Source organism: Rhineura floridana, chromosome 2 (genome assembly GCF_030035675.1).
Source record: "Rhineura floridana isolate rRhiFlo1 chromosome 2, rRhiFlo1.hap2, whole genome shotgun sequence".
Lineage (NCBI taxonomy): Eukaryota > Metazoa > Chordata > Lepidosauria > Squamata > Rhineuridae > Rhineura > Rhineura floridana.
The window spans coordinates 203,075,704-203,086,126 of record NC_084481.1 but is presented as its reverse complement, the minus strand read 5'-3'; positions in this window follow the sequence as shown (position 1 = coordinate 203,086,126).

Here is a 10,423-nt window from a genome sequence, read left to right as displayed (position 1 = left end):
TCTGCTTGTAGTTACTCAGTGGTGACTCATATTCTTTCACATTGTATAGCACCATATGTGTGTACCTCAAGCCAAGGCTCTCAGTAGGCGGGTGCCAGTCATTGCCTTGCCTCTTTTGCCATCAGGGCTGTGTTTCTACTAGGGCTGGCACCAGAGATGGGCATTTTTGGGCATCTGCTGAGGCCTATGACTACTGGGGTGCCCACTTCCAGCTCTTGGAGCTTGGTGGCTCTGCAGCTCACTTCCTTCATGCTGTTGCCTCTTGTCCACCTGCCTTCTCCAAGCAAGGAAGCAGTGAGAGCAGAAAGCAGAATCTCTATACATCATGTGTATGCGCTCTCTCTCCCCCACCTGCTCCCATTAGGACATGATGTCTTTTGCATCCAGAGGGAAGTGAATGGGCAGCAGCAACAGCATGAGGGCAGGGGGGTCAACCTACTGAGACATCTTGCCCAAGGACCCTCTTCAAAAAAACCTGGTTTATCTATCTATTTAGTTTTCTCCCAAAGGCTATTGAGTGGACCATTTATCATGATATGACCCTGGTCTGAACCAGCCAATTTACCACTCTAAGGAGCTCTGCTGAGAATGCAATAGAGGCCTTGCCGCCATCACTACCAGAGCTTGAAAAAGTAACTTTTCCAAGCTCTGATCACTACCGTATGGTGGATGTGGATGTGTGCTGGTGCCTTTATTTGGTTAGTTTCATGCTGTGATGTGCACCACCTGTGCATTAGGTATCATCCAGCCCACATCATCACCCAGAGATCTTTGCAAAAACAAGGAGCCTCCCAGGCTCCAGCCCTGTGGCTGGAGACGGCAATCATATTGATCATATCGCTTAGGAGTGACAGTATTGATGGCCCTCTCCATTTTGGGGAACTGTTTAGAGGATTTTACATTGAAGCAGTATATAAATTTTGATAAATAAATGAATAAAATAAATTTCACCATTCCACAGTGAAACTAGGGCCTCCACAAGAGCATCAGCCATGCTATCTGGAAAATCTCCCAGAGCATTCAGAAATCCATCAGATTGTACTGGTCTCTGGGGGTGGACCGACCTAACTGACTCCCCCATCCCTGCTGAGTCAATCACAGCCACACCAGGGAGTGATCCACCCATAACAATGGGGTAAATCACCCCACTCCCACCAGATCTTTCACAATCCCCTCTGCAGCAAATACCAGATCTTGGGTATGACCTGCAGTATGTCAGATGTACAATGCATTGAGACAGCCCCATGGTTGTCACGGCAGCTATGATATCCTAAGTTGACCCACACAAGGTGGAATTGACATGGATAGTGAAGTGCCCTGGGGTTCTTCAACACCACACGAGAAACTATGTGGTTGGGTAGCTGGAGGTACACGAAGAAGATCCCTGCCCTGTCTCTGCAGCCCAACACCAAGTAGCAAACCCTTGCATCAAGGTCCCAGGTGGATCGGTTTTCTGGTGAGAATGATGGAACTTTATGGATGACACCCCTCCAACGTCAATTGGCTCTGCACCAAATACTCAGGTGGGCAAACCTAGGTAAGGGCAGGGGTCTCTGGTTTGCCTACCCAGCTCTTGGTAATATGCACTAGGTCAGTGGCTGAGCTAGTGTGCATGACCAAAACCTAGATGGGTGAGCTGCGGGGCCCTGTCCTTGCCCTGTTGGGGATCCATGATCAAATGAGAGTTGTTTTTATTGCAGACTGAGCTAGCATTAAGTAACAGTACCACTAGATAGAAAGGCAAATTGTTGTGAACCACCCAGAGAGCTTCGGCTATGGGGTAGTATACAAATTATTTATTTATTTATTATTCGATTTATATCCTGCCCTTCCTCCCAGCAGGAGCCCAGGGCGCCAAACAGAAACGCTAAAAACACTCTAAAACATCATAAAAAGACCTTAAAATACATTAAAACAAAATGCAATAAACAAATAAATAAGCCAGGTCAGCACGGCTACCCAGACCCTAAATAGAGGGTTGGCTGATCAGGGGTAGCAGAATCAAGAGTCAGCCCCCGTACTTCTCCCTCCCCAAGACCCTGGCAATAGGACAAGTCTCCTGAACTTCCTCCATTTGTCTCTTCTGACCCAGGCACGTGATGCTTTTGTTATTGGTGGTTTCCTCCACCGGTAAGGCAGCTCCTCAATCCCACCACAGGAGAATGCAAGTTCTTCCCATCCCTCTCAGTGTGAGAGAAAATGGTAGTTATCCCAATAAGCAGGAGCACACTGTGCTCAGACTGCAAGGAGTGCAACTACCTGTGTAAGGTGTAAATTATTGCCATCCTGGGCTCCTTCTGGGAGGAAAGGTGGGAAATAAATGTAATACATACATAAAGGGATTCAGCCACCTGTACACAGCACCAGCCTTCACTCCAAACCACCTCCCCATCTCTCACCTGGGGAACCTTTCCACCTCTCACTCAGAACCCAAATGCAATTCCTGTCTCCCACGCTAGTCCACCTCTGTTCTCTCTCATTAAGGCTGTCTGCCACATGCACATGCCAGCGGTTCATGCCCATGCCACCATTTGCACTCCCCAAAGGGGTGACCCATGCCTTGCTTCCCTAACTCAGGTAGCTGACAATTGCTGGGAACTGAGGCCAGGTGTTTCCACTCAGTCACGCCATACTCACCTTCACTCCTCCAATCCAGCTGTTTCTCTTTAGGCTGCAACAGTTGCTTATCGGGAGCAAAGGGGATAGTTTTTGTTTGCTGCTGCCTCTCCTCTGCTCCTAACAGGTCTGGTGTCTCCTCCTGCTGCTGCATTTTCTGTTGGACATGTTGGGATGAATCACCACAGCTTGTATTGAGAGGCTGGTGGGTTTGCATGGGGATGGGTAGATAGCGAAGGGAACCTCCATGCTTCCTAGACTGTTCTTCTGACCTAACCTGTGCTGAACTTCCTTCTGGTGCTAAACTGATACTTTTAGGGCTGCTGACCTCATTTCCTGCTCCTACCCTCTTCGTTGTGCCAGCTTGGGAAAGGAGAAGTTTTTCCTTTTGTTTCTCTCTCTTACAGAGATGAAAGAGCAAGTATGACTCTTTGCATCTCCAACTTTAGTTAGCTAGAACAAGGATTTTTCCTATCCAGTATGCATTTCCTTTAATAAATGCCAGCTTTATTGTTTTCTTAAAACCAGACTCAGTGTGATTATATCCAGAGTAAAGTGTGCTCCTTCAACAGGGATCCTGTTACACAGTTCAGCTTCTGCCAGTATGCTCCAGTGCTAATAGTTTCCACTATGTTTTGCAGTCTGAGATCTGTTCTTCGAACACACCACTCAGACTACAGTACCAGCCCTGCCACATGGCTCAAGTCAGCTGACCTCAAGGACCAATCCATGTCTACCAGTCCCTTTAAAGTCCCAGAATCAGAGCTTGTTCCTTAGTCTCCGCAATCTGCCTCACTGGAGACGATTCATCTATCTTAACCATATTATCCCTTCCCCTACAACTGCTACCTTTGGAACTCAACTTCCTGACCGCTGGATTATTCCATTCATTCCCACCCATTGAGGCCTGGGAAATCTATAGCTCCTCCCCCTGATGAGGGCCCAGCTAGCATGGTTGATAGGGTTGTTGGGAGTTGGCATCCAGCAGAATCTGGAGGGCCTCAGGCTCCTTATCCCTGCTCTACTTGCTGCTTCTCAATTTTATCTGAAGTCTCTGTTTATGGAGCTTGATACTTGACTATCTTGGATCATGTTCTTCACCCATGGCCCCTTAGGGATGGCAGCTGCCCAGACCCTGAAACCTAATTTCCTGGGTCCTGCACTCCGCAGAACCCCAACTCACACATTACATGGCAGGTTCGGGGGCTATTTTATTCATGTTACAGCGCTTTTGCATCCAGTCCTCCTCTGAGGGAACTCAGGCCAGCCTTCATTTCATAGACCCACGAGGGAACATGAAGCTCACAGGTAGCAACTTGTCCATGGCCACCTAGTGAGCAGCATGGTGGAGTAGGGATTTGAGTCCAAGACTCCACAATCCAAAGCCAACATTTTATCTACTCCATCATACCAGTTCTTCGGGATCCAACTCATGTTACATACAGGGCCTTGGAGCTGCTGCATCATCCAGGGCTGTGTAGGAAGAGTTTACTGCTGTAGCCACAAAGCTTATTTTAGAAAGGGACTTCAGTTCTAACAAGCTCTGGCTTGATGGATGCCCTGATACCCACGTGTGTGGAAAGAGCTTGCCTTCTTTGTGCATTTGTTATCATGTTTGTCCATTTCTTTGCACTGAAACTGAATAGCTGGTTAATGAGCAGGACCTGAGCACCCGAGCACTCTCCCCTTCTGCAGTTTCCAGAAGCATACTGCCTCCGACCATGGAGGCTGACCATAGCCATCACGGTTAGCAGCCACTGATAGCCGTATCATCCATGAATTTGTCTAACCCTCTTTTTAAAGCCATCCAAGTTGGTGGTCATCACTGCCTCTTGTGGGAGTGAGTCTTGTAGTTTAACTATGTGCTGTGTGAGGAAATACTTCCTTTTGTCTGTCCTGAATCTTCCAGCATTCAGCTTTGTTGGATGTTGATGGGTTCTAGTGTTATGAGAGAGAGAGAAAGAAAAACTTTTCTCTATCCACTTTCGCCATGCCATGCATAATTTTATACACTTCTATCATGTGACTTCTTACTTGCCTTTTCTCTGAACAAAAAAGCCCCCAATTGTTGCAACCTTTCCTCACAGGAGAATCACTGAATCTCCTTAATCATTCTGGTTACCTGTTTTGAGGTGAAGACACCAGAACCATACACAGTATTCCAAATGTAGTTGCACCAAAGATTTGTATGGTATGATGATATCAGCAGTTCTATTTTCAATACCTTTCCTAATGATCCCTAGCATGGAATTTGCCTTTTTCATAGCTGCCACACACTGGGTAGACATCTTCATTGAGCTATGCACTATGATCCCAAAGTCTTGTTCTGTTCAGTCACTGCCAGTTCAGGCCCCATGAGTGTAATTGGACTTAAAAGTTATTAACTTTGGTTGAATAATGTCTTGATTCTTCCACTTCTACCAACCAGCCTATTGGGCCTTATTTTGTGTGTGTGTGCATGTGTGTGCGTGTGTATTTGGGAGTGGGATATTTGTTTTGCACTAGTGGGCCATATGGAACCCATACTCATGCATTCATCTATCATGCTATGATGTACCAAGTTTTATTTTTTTAAAAAAGCTTTACCAAGTGCTTTGTGAATTCAATCACATTTCCAACTTGTGTTGAACTCATTCACAAAGCTGAATCTTTGTGATCATCATCGCAAAGCAACTTCAAAAGGTCATCTTGTGGTAGAGGAAAACAAGCAAATCCACCCTGTCCTCCTTCACAGCATTTCGAGGAGTGATGTTGGTTAAACAGTGATCCACCACAGTTTCCTATTGCTTCCATAAGGTCTTGATCAACACAATCCATCTTTTGTGGGCAGAGGCAGAGAGGAACAGTAGCCATCAATAATGCAGCAGATTTCATGCATGGGTTTTAACAAGATCTGATTTGCTACTCCAAGCAGACATCAATATTCTCCCTCTCTTTAGCTGATACTGCTGAAGGAAGTTTATTCTGGAAAATTAATGACCATCCTTCCACCACTGCCTTTTCATGGTGCTTATTTAACTTCTCTAACCAGATGATCTCATTGAGCAAGAATACACTAATAATAGCTTATTGGTGATGTCTAGTCTATTTGGCATTGTTGTGTATATGTTTTAAACTGATTCTATCAGAAAATATTATCAGATGCCTTTGGGGAGTCAGACCAATGGTCTAGCTGGCTCGGTACTGCCTATTCTGAATGACAGTAGCTCTCTTGGGTCTCAAGCAGAAGTCTTTCTTGGGCTTTCTATCTGAGTTTGTTTCAATGAGGCATATTTGATGTAGAATCTGTTGCACATGTAGATTTATTTTTTATTTATTTTTAGATAAACAGAGAACAAACATGCAGTCTCCTGTCCACAGTCTTGCAGGAAGGGCTGTGTTATGTACTTTCTCGCTGCAAATTTGTCCTGGACATGCTAAGTCATGTGTTGGAATACAACTCCCATCATGCCTGAGCATTGGCCATGCTGTCTGGAGCTGATGGGATTTGTAGTCCAAAACAACCAGATCACAATTAAGGTGTACAACTGTATATTTTTCATAATATTTTGAATGAAATATTATGGTCTGAAGGCACATGTGGCCAGCTCCCTACTGAAGCTAAGCAGGGTCAGGTCTGGTCAATGCCTGGATGGGAGACTGCCTGGGAACCATATGTAAGCCACCTTGGGTTTCAATCATGAAAAGAAAGGCAGGGTAGAAATGTAATAAATAATAAATAAATAAATAAATAATGAACTGAATTATACCCATATTTACAGGTGAAATATGACGTCTGAATAGTTTAAGCAATTGTACTCATTTTGGGATACAACATAGGCAACACTGCATCAAGGTCAAAAATTGTTATGAAAATTACACCAAGTACTAAAATTTTTTATTGGCCCTTGCCGCTTGGAAAAGAGCCTAAAGGGAACATTACTGTAACTTGGTTAAAACTCCATATTTAATGGCTAATTTGTAAATATCTGTATATACTGATCAGTGTGATGCTGTTTTAAATGTGTCTGTTGTCTGATTAAAAAAAACAACAGCTCACATGCAGAATTTATCCTTTTTTTATCTCAATGAAAGAATATTCAAAATTTGTAAAAATAAGAACATAAGAAGAGCCTACTGGATCAGGCCAGTGACCCATTTAGTCCAGCATCCTGTTCTCACAGTGATCACCCAGATGCCTATGGGAAGTCCACAAGCAGGACCGGAGTGCAAGAGCACTCTCCCCTGCTGCAGTTTCCTGCTTCAGGTTTTCAGATGCATACTGCCTCTAGCTGTGATGGTAGAGCACAGCCATCATGGCTAGTAGTAGCTGGTAGCCTCTTGTGGAAGTGATTGCCATAGTTTAACTATGCACTGTGTGAAGAAGTATTTTCTTTTGTCTGTCCTGAATCTTCCAACATTCAGTTTCATTGAATGTCTGTGAGTTCTAGTGTTATGGGAGAGGGAGAAAAACTTTTCTCTATCCACTTTCTCCATGCCAGGTGTACTTTTATACACTTCTATCATGTTGCCTCTAACTCACCTTTTCTCTACTAAAATGATGTGCTTTCCCCCATTATTTCTTCATTTAAAAACTCTCGGTTGAAGTCAACTAAGCCCTGCACAGAGCAGACCCACTGAAATTAATGAACCTAAGTTAATCATGTCTAGATGAGTGTAGTAGGACAAGCACTGAATACCACCCTCATACTAGCAAAGAAAACCTTTCCCAATTTTTCTCCTCTTGGGATGAGTGGATGTCAAGGGAGTTTCCTTCACTAGCGCCGCCAGTCCTCAAGGAACAGTGTGGGAATGCTCATGAGATCTGCCATGGCACATGGTTCATCCCCTTCAAACATTCACAGGAACATAGGAAGCTGCTTTATAACGAGTCATACCATTGGTCCACCTAGCTCAGTATTGTCTAAAGTGGGGTAGGGAAGCTGTGGCCGATGGACCCATCTCAGTCCTCCACAGGGTCCATGTTGGCCCATGAGATCATTTCCCCTGAGCCACACTCACTTCTCCATCAGCTGATGTCACTTGTGACATCAGCTGATGGCTGGGAGGGTGGGGTTAAACCCTGCTTTGCCTGTGAGCACCTGTTCCCAGCAGGGAACAGGAGTCTGCAGCCAAGGCAGTGGACTTAACCCCCCCACTTGCCAGCTGATGAGTGAGGGTTTCATCCTGTCAGTTCAGCAGGATTCCATACAAACCCATTCCTGAAGGTCCTCCCTTTCTGTTTTAGCAGGGCTTTCAATGCAAACCCCTTCCTGATTCAGGAAGAATCCCCTGCATTGGAATCCCCTGCTATAACAAAGGAAAAACCCTTTGTTTTATCAGCATCTTGCAAGGTACTTTGAAGTCCTGATGTCATTGTGATGTCAGTATCGACAGGTGGGCATCCTCACCCACCAGTCAGATTTGTCCTGTGAAGCCAATCCTGATGATCCATGGAGTCAAAAATGTTCCTCTCGCTTGGTCTACTACACTGACTGGCTCAGCCATGTCAGCCAGTTAATGTAAGGATTAGCTCCCAGTGGCAACCTTGGAAATATAGTTTATCTATTAGCATAATGACCAGAATTTCTTATCAGTTTAGGGGCAAATTTTGGTAGCAGTATAAGAGGCTTTACTAGGGGAAAAGATTCAGTAGTGTCAGGCCTCCTTTTGGAGCAATCATATGAGGGCGGAAGACTCTGCGATGGAGAAATGGTCAAATGCAAAGCTGATGCTCATGGCAGTAGGGAGGAAGGTAACTTTTTGCCTTTTTTATTGCAGTTGCTTGCTGCTCTGTCCTCCCTCCACCTTTTGGGGGGGACTTTCCCTCTCACTGGTGCTAATGGGAGAAGAAATGTTGGAAGATTCAGGACAGACAAAAGGAAGTACTTCTTTACTCAGCGCATAGTTAAACTATGAAATTTGCTCCCACAAGATGCAGTAATGGCCACCAGCTTGGACGGCTTTAAAAGAAGATTAGACAAATTCATGGAGGACAGGGCTATCAATGGCTACTAGCTATGATGGCTGTGCTCTGCCACCCTAGTCAGAGGCAGCATGCTTCTGAAAACCAGTTGCCGGAAGCCTCAGGAGGGGAGAGTGCTCTTGCACTCGGGTCCTGCTTGCGGGCTTCCCCCAGGCACCTGGTTGGCCACTGTGAGAACAGGATGCTGGACTAGATGGGCCACTGGCCTGATCCAGCAGGCTCTTCTTATGTTCTTAAATCAATATATCAATCCCAGAGCAGGTACAATTGTTTTCCCATTCTGAGGATGTTCCAGTGAAGGAGGGGACTTATGATCTAGCACAGCCTTCCCCAACCTTTGGGTCCCCAGATGTTGCTGGACTACAGTTCCCATAATTCTTGACCATTGGCCATGCTGCCTGGGGCTGATGGGAGTAGTAGTCCAGCAACATCTGAGAACCCAAAGGTTAGGAAGGCTGATCTAACAGTTCCAATGTCTGCCTTGATCCAACCCAATGCTCTCAATGGAACACCTCCTATTTGCCCTTTCTCCTATGGGAGTACTAATGATCTTTCTACCTCTGCTATGGGGAGGACCTCCCTTTCCAAGGCTGATCCTCCATCTTGACCATGTCCTATGGCTACCATATCCTGTGGCCTCTGGGATGCATTTCTAGGGACATGGGATTGTGCTTTACATTGTTAAAAAAGTGAAGTTTTAAGAGCATTTATCTTTATGCTTTTCTATTAGTTTTAAGTCACATAATGACTATAGCAATATTAATTAACAAAGGATAGTTTTGAAACCAATGGTTGACTTTGGCACACACACACACACACACATACACAGAATGGGTGTGCAGCAGATTCACATGATGCCCACATCATGAGCAGAAGGGTGGTGCATCATAGGGATTCTGGGCTTGCCTAAGGTTAAGCAGGATCTATACAAGGTGGCTTGAACTGAAGCAGAGAACTCATGAAGCATTTCATGACCCCTTGGTTATTCAGACATAAAAAATGCTACAGACAAGTTTCTGCTGAAAGTGAAACTAATGTCTTGTAGCTTACCATAATAAGAAAACTAATATCTGTTAGCTTCCTACAAGAAGGAAAACTCCATGGTGGGGTGGGGTGGAGGGAAGGAATAGCAAACATTGGGGGAGGGGGAGATTGGGGGGAGTTTCATTTTGGTTGATTGGTCAAACTGATAATCATAAGGAATTACTTTACCAGGACTCTTCAGTACTAATGATTTGCAGGATGGAATTTGAATTAAACTTCAGTACCACCTAGGGCACCTATAATTTTTTTGTGCCCAATACCCATGAACAAAAATTTACACAGAGAAAAACTGAATCCCTTTTATGAATCTCTCCCTCCCCACTCAAATCAACTTTGAAGACTTCTAGCCCCCAAAACATAGACCTATTTGGCAGATATCTTAGCTAGGGATACCTCTCTCACATCTGCTATTTTCCTACCAAGTGCTCACAAAACACTAGGTGAGATAAAGTGATTCCTTTTTTTATCCCCCCAAACTGTAAAGGCTTTCCTAGTAAGAAGACCACTGTAGATATCCTTCTAGAATATAACAGAACACATCCCTCAGGAAGGACAAATATACTTGCAAATTTCATCCATTTTTGCAAAAAATTAAAAATCACAATCACAACACATTTTACACACAATCACAACACATTTTTAAGTGCAATCCCCCCAACCGCCCCCCAAACTGGACATATTTGCCTATAATCCATTCTGGAGGGCTACTATGACTACAGATTTCACTATTTCTGTCAAAAGGGGAAAATGTTAGAGCTGTTTTTAATTGTCCAGTAGTGAATGATGAGGTGAAAGACT